Raw genomic sequence first — 14022 nt, 5'->3', positions numbered from 1 at the left:
CGCACGGCAACACACACTCAGTGTTGTTTTGAAACCCTAGCACCATTCTTCATCCCTAGTGGGCCCACTGGTTCATCCATCAATGATGAAATCCTAGCGGGTTACATGCTGGTGTTGAAATGCCCCCTGCTTGGTCCACTGGCCTGGCCCTCATCTTCCACACACACACACACACACTCACACACAAATAAGGTCATCATCATACCTCACCGCCGAGCCTTGCTGTGGAGGCCCTGGTAGTCAGCAGGGCAGCGGTAGGCGGTCTCCCCTAGGCTGCAGATGGGTTCATTGGGTAAAAAAACATCCATGACTTCATATGGATTAAAGGCAGCGTCCGAGAGCGTCCCATTTGGCACCAGCCAAACCTACTCCATCAACTCTTAAACCTTTTCCTGCACTCACTGAATGATATGAATCAGGCTTGTATAATTAGGTGATGTAACTCACCCTCTGGTGGCCATATTGGGGGACCTAAGCTGATCCACAGCTACCAATGAAGACACTGAGGTCATATCTTCAGTATGTTTTTTTTTTAAATAAGTTTAGGCTACCCCATAGGCTACGGAGGCCTAGGAGGGTCACAGATAGAAGAAATATGTGGGGTCACAAAATGCTATTGCTTGCCCAGGAGATACTATTCGTTCCAGCCTTTAATGCCCATATAGCCTTCCTGTCATTTAATCATTTTAGCATTTGGACAACTAAACTGAATGCTGCACTAGTAAGAATAATATTTTGTTTGGGAAATGGTATATTTCCATGACAGATACAATACAACAATACAAACACTACACTAGACTAGAAAATGAAAGAAATATGTGAGCTATCTGAGCTAGCAAGTTTTTCTGTCAGTTAGCAAACTACTAAGATAGCTTGGTTGCTAACGGGACAATAACACATTGTGTTTGTAGCATCGACTCCTATCTCATATACGTGTAACTTGTCTGCCTTTTTTCTAGAGCAGTTTATACTTCAGCTGAGCAGGTTCAATATAAGTGAATGGTGAAACACAGCTAATGAACTAGCTTCCTCCCTTTTGTATTCTAGGATTAGCACTGTCACCACAACCTGCTGCTATAGCCTCGAGGTCTGCAGTAATGAGTCCTAAAACCCGCAAATTAGTTAAAAATTAGTTGGTTTTAATGTTTTGTTCTACAACTCAAATAAAATGTGTCAGTAAATATCCCCGGGAATTTTGAAGTTTGCACGTGTCCTAAAAAAGGCGGTTGCAAACAAGTGGCTAATTGAGACCACAGCTCGATTTTAAGCATCATGCCGAATATGCAAAATCAAATTACAAGTTGGAAGTTTAGTGGTCGTGACGTTGAAGTCATACGACCACGGTGCAGTTCGTTTATAGCCTATAGCTTTTTGCTTCTGGCAATTACATTTAGCTATCAAAAATCATAAAAGTGGTGTTCGTTTGTGAAGATTATCTTGCTAAACAAAATGGTAAATATCATAAACTTTTGTGTGTCACAGAGCCCACGATATATTCAGCGTGCAATAATCCAATAGAAATTGGAAAATGCTAATTTTTCCGGGTTGGACTACAAAAATCCCTTAATTATTGTATTGGTCAAAGATACAAATGTGGTGTGGCCGGCCCTTTAAGACAGCCGATGAGATGTCAAATAAAGCCAACCCAAAGGAGAGGTCTAATCAAGTACAATAAGGGAAAACACCTGATGATGGGTTGGATGATATGGTGTTAGCTGCTAATTTTACACATCCAGCAGACAGGGAGCAAAATTAGCATCCATTCTGTGCCGTGTTTCTGCCCTTCTGATGAATGTAAGTTTAATATTCACATTCCTTTTAGCTCTTATTCCTGAGAAAAAAAACACATTTGACTTTTATAGCTGCTAAATGCTCCATTATCTTCACCAGCTAGCTAGTATGTAGCTAACTGTAGTTACAGTTGGCTACTAGCTAGCTAGCAGATTTACTGTTTGGTGCTGGGCAGGTAGCATACGACACATGACAAACAGCTACTAGGGCATGCTTTTTATCTCCGCCCTGTAGCTTTTAGGTTTACTCTGAGGGCCACATAAATACCTAAAATGTAAATGTATGAGTGTATCTTGAAACCACTCTTTTGTTATTATTATTATTATCATTCTTTATTGACAGACATGGACATACAATACAATCTCAGGACATCTTCTGTACATCTTGAGTCTACAATCACACACAAACAAGCCAGGGAGATTAAGGGGTTATAATATATATATATATATATATATATATATATATATATATATATATATACATATTACCAAAACGAAAGCAAAAAGATTAGAATAAATATTTTGTAACGCTTATGAGGTCATATGATCTAACAGCTGTTTTGTTTACGGTTTGATATGGTTACGATGTTTGTATGTGGCAGCCATTTGGATAAAATGAGTACATTTATTGAATAATACTGTGAACATAAATTTCTATCATTTTGAGTAAATCCAAACAATACATTTTCCCAAAGTAGGCCTAATGTAAATTGAGGGTAAATGATCAGCAATAAAATGTGACATTCTGCTCTAAAGTTGTGCAAGACCAACATAAATGTACCAGCGTTTCGTTTAGTTCTCCACAAAAAGTAGCCTACAGCTGACATTAATGTCTTGAAACTACTTATGCTGACGTGTTTAGAAGCCCAGATGTCGTCAGAAAAAGTGTCTAAATTTCTATCTCGGTGCAATCGGAGGGCAGTTGTATAAAGAGAGTAATACATCAAGGTTTAAAGACATACATGTTTTACTAAAATAACATATCTGATAATCTGTGCAGACAGATCAGAGGTGGCATTTCAAACTAACAACTTTGGCAAGACCCTTGAGTTTGACCAACATTTGACCTTCCTGTCTGTTCAGCAATGAGGCCAAAAAACCCAAAATGTCAGTCAGCGGCAATCATTTTTTGACCTGATTGCCGATAAGTTTTTCGGCCAGTATCTTGAATCCTGAAGCTGAACCACAGCCCTTTATTTAGTTTACAGAGAGCTTGTTGAAGGGGGAATTCCCAGCACAATTTCACATTAAAGTTGTTAGTTTGCGTAAGTGTAATTAACCCTGGTTTTGGCAGCATTTCCTTTAAATACCAGAAAAAGACCCAGAAAGTCTCTCTGAAACTGTTTTTTTTTTTTTTTTTGCTTATTCCTTGAAACCTACGCCCTCAAATTTGTGGGCAGTTTTCCTGATTTATTTTCTTGACTTTTGACATTGATATCTCCACAGTGGCGGAAGAGATTCTTTGCATTCCCACTGCATTTTAAATGCCCACTTTCCTTCGTTCCTCTGCGATTATAACTTCGAAGGTAGCCCTTACCAATTTCTTATCATGTAAGTTTATATCAAGAGACACGCAAGCTCCAAACCCAACACAATACTAGAACTCAAAAAAGAAAGAAGAGCAACAGAACCACTTTGAGAGGACGTAGCTCTGAAATGCTAACGTAATTGTACCAGGTTCAATTTAACGTAGTCTTCCTTTTGCCAGACCTTCCTCTACAGCGCTGCGGAGGAGAACAACGTGCTCTTGTTTATTGGCATTTCTTTAAACCAATAAAATCGTCTTGGGTGGCACTAAGTGCCTGACGGAGCCACGGAAGGAACTTGTGTACGTTCAAAAGTCGTTTTATTCGTGCAACAGAAACCTCAGATTGGACCGATAGTCTAGCTAGCTGTCTGGATTTACCCTGCAGAGATCTGAGGAGCGGTTAACCATAGTCTCCTCCACTCCTCTTTCAAACCATCATTTCAAAAACTCTTATGTAGGACCCTGTGAGCATTGGGAACATGGGACCCTAGAAACGTAGAGATAATCCCGCCTGTGGACCAATGTAAACTTTCTATACAAGACTTTGTATCTGAATTGTGGTTTTGGTCTTCCGAGGACTCCCAACACCGTTGCCTTTTTAAAACAACCTGATCTCACAGAATTCCGTGAAATGAACACGGCCCCTTAACTCAAAATGTGTTGCAGTTTCACGGAATCGCAAAAAAATCCGTGATGGGCCCATGGAAGAATTCCGTTACATAAACACGGCCCCTTAAGTTAGGGAAAAGGTCGCGTGGGTGGGCTTACGGTTCCTTGACGCGCGAAGAACGGGACGGAAAAGAACAAAGCGACTTTAGGAAACGTGACATGCGGGACACGATCCCCCGTCTCCTGGGTGAAAGTCCTGTGTTTGACCCATCCACCCTCCTTACGCGGAATTTCGGCCTTACATACAGTGCCTTGCGAAAGTATTCGGCCCTTTGAACGTTTGACCTTTTGCCACATTTCAGGCCTCAAACATAAAGATATAAAACTGTAATTTTTTAAGAATGACAACAAACCATTGGCTATTTTCAAACTTTTTTAACAAATAAAAACTGAAAAAGGGGGGCGTAAAATTATTCAGCCCCTTTACTTTCAGTGCAGCAAACTCTCTCCAGAAGTTCAGTGAGGATCTCTGAATGATCCAATGTTGACCTAAATGACTAATGATGATAAATAGAATCCAGCTGTGTGTAATCAAGTCTCCGTATAAATGCACCTGCTCTGTGATAGTCTCAGAGGTCCGTGTAAAGCGCAGAGAGAATCATGAAGAACAAGGAACACACCAGGCAGGTCCGAGATATGTTGTGGAAGTTGTATTTCCGGATTTACAAAAAGAATTTCCCAAGCTTTAAACATCCCAAGGAGCACTGTGCAAGCGATAATATTGAAATGGAAGGAGTATCAGACCACTACAAATCTACGAGACCCGGCCGTCCCTCTAAACTTTCAGCTCATACAATGAGAAGACTGATCAGAGATGCAGCCAAGAGGCCCATGATCACTCTGGATGAACTGCAGAGATCTACAGCTGAGGTGGGAGACTCTGTCCATAGGACAACAATCAGTCGTATACTTCACAAATCTGGCCTTTATGGAAGAGTGGCAAGAAGAAAGCCATTTCTTAAAGATATCCATAAAAAGTGTCGTTTAAAGTTTGCCAAAAGCCACCTGGGAGACACACCAAACATGTGGAAGAAGGTGCTGTGGTCAGATGAAACCAAAATCGAACTTTTTGGCAACAATGCAAAACGTTATGTTTGGCGTAAAAGCAACACAGCTCATCACCCTGAACACACCATCCCCACTGTCAAACATGGTGGTGGCAGCATCATGGTTTGGGCCTGCTTTTCTTCAGCAGGGACAGGGAAGATGGTTAAAATTGATGGGAAGATGGATGGAGCCAAATACAGGACCATTCTGGAAGAAAACCTGATTGAGTCTGCAAAAGACCTGAGACTGGGACGGAGATTTGTCTTCCAACAAGACAATGATCCAAAACCTAAAGCAAAATCTACAATGGAATGGTTCACAAATAAACATATCCAGGTGTTAGAATGGCCAAGTCAAAGTCCAGACCTGAATCCAATCGAGAATCTGTGGAAAGAACTGAAAACTGCTGTTACCAACGCTCTCCATCCAACCTCACTGAGCTCGAGCTGTTTTGCAAGGAGGAATGGGCAAAAATGTCAGTCTCTCGATGTGCAAAACTGATAGAGACATACCCCAAGCCACTTACAGCTGTAATCGCAGCAAAAGGTGGCGCACAAAGTATTAACTTAAGGGGGCTGAATAATTTTCGCACCCAATATTTCAGTTTTTATTTGTTTAAAAGGTTTGAAATATCCAATAAATTTCGTTCCACTTCATGATTGTGTCCCACTTGTTGTTGATTCTTCACAAAAAATTACAGTTTTATATCTTTATGTTTGAGGCCTGAAATGTGCCAAAAGGTCGAAAAGTTCAAGGGGCCGAATACTTCGCCAAGGCACTGTAGTACTCGCTACCGTAGTCGCTCTCAATGCTACATCATCTTCTCATTGACTTTACATTGGCATTGTTTTTCGTGGTGGCCACACGGAATTTTCACACATTCTGTGCCACCACCACGTAATGACCTGTTAACAGTTCTGTGAGACCAGGCTGTTTTAAAATGTACACTGTTTGAAGCCCAATTTGACTCCTTGGCAGGTTGCTGTTTTACCTGCTTGTTAAACTATCCGCCAGTCAAAATAGTTTATCCCCTCTGTAATCTGACTTTCTTCTTTTTTTTTTTTTTACCATCGTTATTAAAGTTGTTATTGAATTTGTCCTTTTCTTTGTCCGATTCCTTTGTAACTGACAAAGAGCCAATTTTGTGCCTGAAATGTACTTTTTTCCCTCATGCAATTAAGTAGAACATTTTTAAAGTACGTGTTGTTGGGAGGCAGAAATCACAATCACTTTGTCTGTTTTGTAACCTGATACAAAAACGCAATAAATTAAAATTCCTTTTGTGATTTTTTAACCAAAAAAAAAACTGAGTGTGATTGAGTTCTCAGAAAAAAGCTGTAGTGTAGTGCAGTTTATATGTTGACTTACACTACCGGTCAAAAGTTTGGGGGTCACTTAGAAATTTCCACTCCATTCCAGACAGAATACCAGCTGAGATCAGTTGCATTGTTTTGTTTTTTTTAACCAGGGCAGCAGTTTTCAGACTACATGATGTGCTTCCATAATTGCAAAAGGGTTCTTGAATGTTGATCTTTAATGCAATATCTACTGTACATTGTTCATTATCAGCAACCATTCATCCAATGCTCCATTCTGTTTACTAATCTGATATCATTTTTAAAAGGCTAACTGAGAAAACATTGGAGAAGCCTTTTGCAATTATGTAAGCACATAATGTAATCTGAAAACTGCTGCCCTGGTTAAAAAAAAACAATGCAACTGATCTCAGCTGGTATTCTGTCTATAATGGAGTAGAATGGAAATTTCTAAGTGACCCCAAACTTTTGACCGGTAGTGTATGTAAGTAACTAAGTAAGTAGAAAACCAGAAAAAAACAAAGTTGTGGATGAAAACCCTCGTCTCAGCTGAATCCTGACCAAACTGAACTTTGGTATTGTTTTGACAGTTGGACTTTGAGATGCGGAGCCGGTCACCTGAGCTGGATAAACACTGTGTGTGTCATCGTCCGAGAACCGCTAACCTGCCGAAAGAGTCTCAGGAATGAGGAAGTAAAGTGCTTGTTTTTCTCGTCGACACCCAGGCCCGGATTGGCTAATCGGGAGCACAGGGAGAATTCTACGCACACGCACATACACACACACAGAGTTATATTTACAGCAGCTTATTTGTCTTCAATGACATCAAATCTGTCCATTGGAAGTCTTGTATTTTGTAACCGAGTTGTGTGCTGTGGTGGAAGAAGTACTCCGATCATTGTGATAATCCTCCACTACAAGTTAAAGTCCTGCATTCAAAACCTTACCAAGGTATGCATCAGCAAAATGTACTTAAAAGTCAAAGTACGAAGTAAAATGCTCCCTGTCAGTACGTTTCCCTCTCCTATCTGATGTTTCTGGATTCATATTCCTGCTCCATTCATGTGTATGTTGCATTTTCCTGCTAGATGTTTTAGGTTTTGGTCCTTTTAACTCCTTTTTTATGTATTGTTGGGCAGTAAAATCTACAGCAATGCATCACGGTCTATAAGATCAACATATGTTTGTAGCGTCGCTGTCCTGTGAGAACCGCGCATCTCTACGTTTTCAGCTTTGTGACGACGCTTTTTAAAAATACTTTTTTAGGTTTTAGCACTCAAGGCGTTTCAGGCACCACCTAAACCGAATGTAAGTAAATAACTTATCTCTGATCGAATGATTGTAGTTGGTCCCCGGTGGCAGACTGATCTCATGAAGCGGCGTATGTATGACACGCCAATTCGTATGCCATTATTAGCGCGTTATTAAGACGCATCATCGCTTTTTAGCGTGTTTATCAACGCCGTTTGGCCTCCTTTGACTTACATTACCTTGCGATTGTGTGTCAATTTACGCCGTAGCGAGTAGTACGAAAGCCCGAAAATCCGCGTAGGGAGGTTGGTCGGGGGGGAGGATGTGTAAAACACAGGACTTTCATCCAGGAGACCGGGGATAGGGTCCCGCTTCCTAAACCCAACGCCGGTTCTTCTTTTCCTAAACCCAACCGTCCGACAAGAGAGTATGCGTCTTGATAACACGCCAAAATTGCATACGAATTGGCGTGTCATACATACGTCACTTATTCTGCATTTTCAGTCTGCAACCCGTCCGCCGTATACGGCGTGGACACACACGCGTACAGCTCAAAATGCGTACAGATGACACGTTAGAAAGTGGGCGTGTATGTTTACGGGAAGTCATGACATCACGTTGCCAGTGGACTTCTTTAGCAAGTTTTGCCTTCAAGCTTTTGAGTTTTTTCTTCATTTGTTATTATTCTTTTTTCTCTTTTTTTTTTTCTCAAATAAAACGTTTTTTTAACATTTTCTTGATGGAGGACACCTAAACCCCACACCAAATACGTGCACCTAACTCTTTCTCAAACCTAAGGAAAACGCTGACTCTATAATGCTTAAGAAGTAGACACTTCATCCTTCAGTTTATCACAAAATATTCAACATGGACGCATCTGGAGATACGAGGTTCTCACTGGACAGGAAGGGGAAGGACCTAAAAGTGTCGGACCAACGTAGTGGAGTAAAAAGTACAATATTGACATCTGAGATGTAGTCAAGTACAGGTAGAAAGTTGAAGAAAATGGGAGTACCCAGGTAAAGTATATGTACCTCTTAAGTTGTACTTGACTAACCACTGGCTGTGTGTAATAATCTCCATAAACATTACATCATACATTTAAAAAGAAAAAAGAAAATAAGGCAGCTGGGACCACAGCGGTTACATGAACACATTTTTATTGCAATAGCTCTATCGAAAGCAAAAAAGTTTTGATAAATATAAACACTATGCCGATGCTCAAATCGCCTCCGAGTGCCCTCCCCTTTCCCTCCACGAGAAAAAAACGAGGGAAAGAAAGAGAGAAGGAAGTAAAATAGAAACAAAAAAAAGGGGGAGGGGGGTTGGGCACCTGCCGAGGCGCCGATCATAAACATGGAAAAAAAAGCGACAACTTGAGTTTTCCTTATTTACACGAGGACTTCCATTTCCACCAGCGTTCTTCTCGGACTTGTTTTTTCCTTTTTCTCGTATACAGGACGTACGTCGCAGAAAAATAATATGCACATACGAAGGATACACACCTCCACAGTATTATTATTTTGAACTCTCTCTTCCCTGTAAAGCTAATAAACAACAGCATTCAACTCGGAAACTAAGAACACAGCTAGCACGGTGGGATTAGCTTTTTCTACTCTTTCACCCCACCCACCCCCCTTTCCTCCTCCCATAATCCTCCGTAGTTTCAGAAAAAAAGGATTCTGGAGAAGCGATAGGGATCCCCCGCCCGATAGCAGGGCAATGAACATCATCGCAGCATTTTTCCAACTGTCGACTGTACTACACAGCAGCAAATAAACTGTAATATAGTTACAAAAAATAAACATTAGGCAGAGGTTGTAACCCATTTCTTTATACAAATAACTGCAAAATGCCTATGTACTCTTAAAAAAAAAAAAAAAAATACCACCTTTTTGTATCGCTTTGTTTTCAGTTAAACACGGTTGCCCCGATACAACCAAACCAACACACACAAAAAAGTGATTTTTTTCCTTGGTAAACTAGAATACAAAATAAACCAAAAGATCAGAGGAAAAAGGACACAAGTTTGCATAATGATGCAGTACCCTAAGTCTTCTCTGCAAAGATTATATATATTTAATGTCTCTTTCTCATTTCTCCACCCTGAACAAGAAAAAAAGAAATCAACAGCTGATTTTTAACATCAGAATCGCTAACATTGAGGACAGTTTTGAGGTTTGAGTTGTTACCAAAATATAAACAGATTCTGTGTAAATTATTTCAGTCATGACAAAGGATTAAACAGGGGGATGGTGGGAGGGGGGGGGTAAAAATTCAACAGGAAGGCATGAACGACATCCATCCATTTTTGAATAATGCTTCAAATAAATTAAAGGGAGGATTCTACCAAAATCTAGCTCTACCACGGTTTTTTTCCTTTTGCCATAGCGTTTAAAAAAAGGAAGAAAAAAAAGCAACACGTTGCTGTAGCATAGTAAGTACACAAAACCTTTCTTCCAAAAACATAAGAAACTAAAATGTTTGTCTCGGGGCCACCGCAGCCTAAATACTCTTCTATTCTTTGTTCGCACTGAAAAGGGATGAGGTTGTGTGGGGGTTTCACTTTAAAGTCAGACCATTTAAAACAGGGATCTGCTGGGGCCGGGATCATCCCGACCCTCCAGAGGGCCATACGGGGGTAAAAGGAAGTTTTCTCCTGCTCAAAAGCTCTCCTGTTTTCTGTACCAATGTCAGCTTTAACCTCCACGTTTTGAGCCACGCAGACAGGAAGAAAAAAAATTTTTTTATAAGCATTTTTTTTTTAATGTCTTTTCTTAAACTTTTTGGGCTCAGTCACTGGAATTTGAAAACAAGAAAAGAAAAAAAAAAAGGGAAGATGGGGTGGAGGGAAGGGGTGGGGATATTTGGAAATTTGCTTCAAGTGGAACACCTCATGAGTGGGATTTTGTGTTGGACTACGATATGGAAAGTTTGTGTGAAATTCAGTCTTGATATTGATGAAATTCCCTGACAACACACACACACACACACGCACACACACGCACACACACACACACACACTGAATTGCCTCGACGCATTAAACTCCACATATCTGGTATTTCTAGCCAATAAGTTGAAAAATCGCCTTTTCAGTGAGAATTTGCTGGTTTTCCCCGTTTTATATTAATGTAAATGTAAATTAAATATTGAAAACGTCCCATTAGGCTCTTGGAAATGGTGATTCACGCTTCTTAAAATGATCTTGTAGAACTCTCGGTGTGATTTACACGCTACGACTTTTTAAGCGTACGACATGAATCAAATGACGCATCAAGAGTCGCCCTAAAAGTGGTGGAATTTAACCCTAAAACTGTTTGTTTTAACAATCTATAAAACAGACAACACAGAATTGAAGTTGGAACGATAGAAAAATCACTTTCAACAACAGAGTGAAATGTATGCAGCACTTGAAGTCCAGAAAAAGTTATATTTTTAAATCTTGTGCACACAAGATAAAAGCATCATTCAAATCTTGTATGCTTGTAAGTTTTTTGTTGTTGTTTTTTTTGCAAGTAATGAATCTTGAGGTCATGTAATATAAAAACACACACTTTGGATTTCTGCAGCTTCAGAGTTTGGAAAGAAGTTTTTTTCTGGTTTGTTAAACCTGATTTTTCATACAGAAGGCTAGCGTGTGTGCACCGCGCAGTCCTCTAGCAGAAACTTCCAAAAGGTTTACGACGGTTATGTATTAATTGTACGGAAGAGGATTAGGGCCAAAGGTGAAAAATGTATTTTAGTTCAGAATTCTGACTTTATTCTCAGAATTCTGACTTTAAAGTCAGAATTCTGAGAATTAAGTCAGAACTCGAATACATTTTTCACCAGTGGCCCTAATCTTCTTCCGTACAATTGACACAGTAGTACCAGATGTGCGAAGTTTGCTGCGTCTGTGCAGTCCAGAGGGCATCAAGTACAGTAAGCTCCTAACCACAGCTGACCGACCTTCACTTTGACATCGCTGTCCAACCGCTGTAAACCAGGCATTAAGGATTATTTAAAGACACCTCAGCATCCCTACTGCGCGGGGCCCTAAAAAGGACGACAACGATGCGCCCCCCCCACAGACACAAAAAAGCAAAGTGACAGGCCTTCAGCTTGTCCAAACATGTCAAAAAACAACAACAAAAAGTGTGTGGAGATAAAGAAAGAGAGGGAAATCAGAAACATTAGATGAGTGAATACTGAACAAAATATATTGCAATTCTGTGGGCTACGTTGGCTGTCAGTCTGTGTGTTTTCTGTGAAATCAGTCGCGTCGTGGGAGAGTAGAAATGCTAAATGTCTGTGTGTGTCTGTGTGTGTGTGAGAGAGAGGAAGCAGCAAGTTCCAGCTAAGACTGTGATATTTGCGTGCGTGCGTCTGTGTGTGTTCGTAGCGGGGGCGAGTATGAGCAGCGCGCTGCACCTGGGGCTGGAGCTCAGGTGACTGGAAACCCCTTTACGTCACACAGACAGTGACAAACACTTCACCATGTGTGTGTATGTATATGTATATGTGTGTGTGTGTGTGTGTGCGTCATCAAGAGCCGCTGACAGAGCGCTAAAACGGGGGCCACAGGATTCCGCCTAAATACGGCTGCATGACGACTATGTGTTATGAGAGCAGACATGGGAGATGCCGTGACATGGGTCTTCATGGCATACAGGTGTGTGTGTGTGTGTGTGTGTGTAACTTGAACTGTGCTACGGACCGTATGAGGTAAAACTGACTTGAAAACCTGCTTTGGTTTGAGAACACGAGCCGACCGAGCAGCAGGGCGATAAAAGAGCTTTTTCCATCCACCGACCACAGCAGCAGAGTTTCCTAAACCCCTACAAACTACTTCCTTATGTGTGTGTGTGTTTTTTTTTAAAAAGGAATAGTTTGACATTTCGGGAAAGATGCTTAATCTGCTGGCCGTTGGATGAGAAAATCGATACCACTCTCGCTCTGTCCCAAAGTAACCAAATCCACCTCTCGGCTGCTCTAAAGCTTACCTAAGGTTAAACAAAGGTGACGGGTCACAAATTAAAGAGCTTCGGGGTGCTGCTAGGTGTACTTTTTGAACTTCGGACACAGCAGGCTAGCCGTTTCCGTCCGCTTCCAGACTTTATGCTAAGCTAAGCCGCTTCACATTTGACAGGCAATCATAAAATCGCTCTTCTCATCCAACTGTCGTCAAAGAAAATGCATTTCCCACAACGTCGAAATATCCCTTTGAAACAGACCAGCTATCTGCAGAGTGGCTCCGAGAGGAGACCGACCGCAGACAAACTTTGCAGCATTTTGATTGGTGGCCGGCGTGCTTTCCCCGCCCTGCTGAGTATCGTCGCTGCCACGAGAGCAAGCGAAAGAAATGTACCGGAATATTTGTACCTATTGCAACGAATAAATAATAAAAATGTGCTACAGAAAATGCGGAGAGTAATGCTAATTAAGGTTTCCCACTGGGACGAACCCATACCAGCGCAGTACCGTAAGCTCGGTTGTTTTTTTTTGTTTTTTTTAAACTGGCCTGCTGAGGCAACGGATGCGATTTGAGTCGCTGTGGTGTGAACGCCACGCCAAGTAATAACCCGAAAGGGAACGAGCGCGGTACTTGTGTAATGCCACTTGTCGCCTCCGAGAGGTCTAAATGGATCCAGCCACGAGTTTGTACCACTAAAAGAGAGGTCAGGTGTTTGGAAGTGAGCTACTTGTCCAGCGTCGGCGTGTTACCTACAGTAGACGGTAGGCCAATTTACTTTGCCCTTTACGACGGGGGAACTGAAGCCGTCGTAGCCATGTATTATATCAGACTTTGGTGATTCTGAAGTAACCCTTTAAATACACCAAAGTCACACAAAACAAAGTCTGGTGGCTTTCAAGCGAGGAAAGATGGATATAGCGGCTTCAGTAGAGCAGCAACTCCCGTGTTCTGCGCGGTAAAAATCAGGGGTTTTTTTGTGAAAAGGAGTCTGGCGGCTTTGAAGAGAGCAGAGATAACGGCTTCAGTTCCCCCGTCCTCTTAAAGGGCTGCAAGGGAAAGCTGTGAAAATAGTCTAAATATAGCGTCCACTTAAACCGATATTGATTTTTGAAGGTGGTCCTTTTTAGATGGCTGATACAAACCCACTTCAAAACATCCAAACTATCCCTTTCGGTAATCCATTAACAACAACAACAAAAAAATACATTCTCTACTGCAACTTTGCCCACAATGTAATAACTGTAAGGTACCGTATCGAGGAAAGATTATGCACGGGGTAAAAGAAATTATAAAAAGAAAAGATAAAAAAATATTTGAAATTCAAAACATAAGTTTCCAAGTTTGTACCGTAATGCCTTTGCCAAGTATTCCAGCCTCCCTTTTTAATACCGTATGGAGAAGCAGAACCATCTGATAATGAGACTTATCTACGGTTCTGTCGCCCCCCCACCCCCCTCAACCAAAGT

General features: G+C 41.2%; 1 protein-coding gene and 1 long non-coding RNA gene across 2 annotated transcripts in view; one reads left to right on the top strand and one right to left on the bottom strand.

Annotated features, from left to right (window-relative positions):
- The window catches only part of LOC120573135, a 563511-nt gene that overhangs the window by 385145 nt on the left and 164344 nt on the right, over positions 1–14022 (top strand). The gene's annotated exons all lie outside the window — the stretch shown is intronic.
- The window catches only part of LOC120573092 (myosin heavy chain, fast skeletal muscle-like), a 697218-nt gene that overhangs the window by 552591 nt on the left and 130605 nt on the right, over positions 1–14022 (bottom strand). The window lies entirely within an intron of this gene.

Source organism: Perca fluviatilis, chromosome 14, assembly GCF_010015445.1.
Source record: "Perca fluviatilis chromosome 14, GENO_Pfluv_1.0, whole genome shotgun sequence".
Classification (NCBI taxonomy): Eukaryota; Metazoa; Chordata; class Actinopteri; order Perciformes; family Percidae; genus Perca; species Perca fluviatilis.
This window is presented reverse-complemented; position numbering and strand designations above follow the sequence as displayed.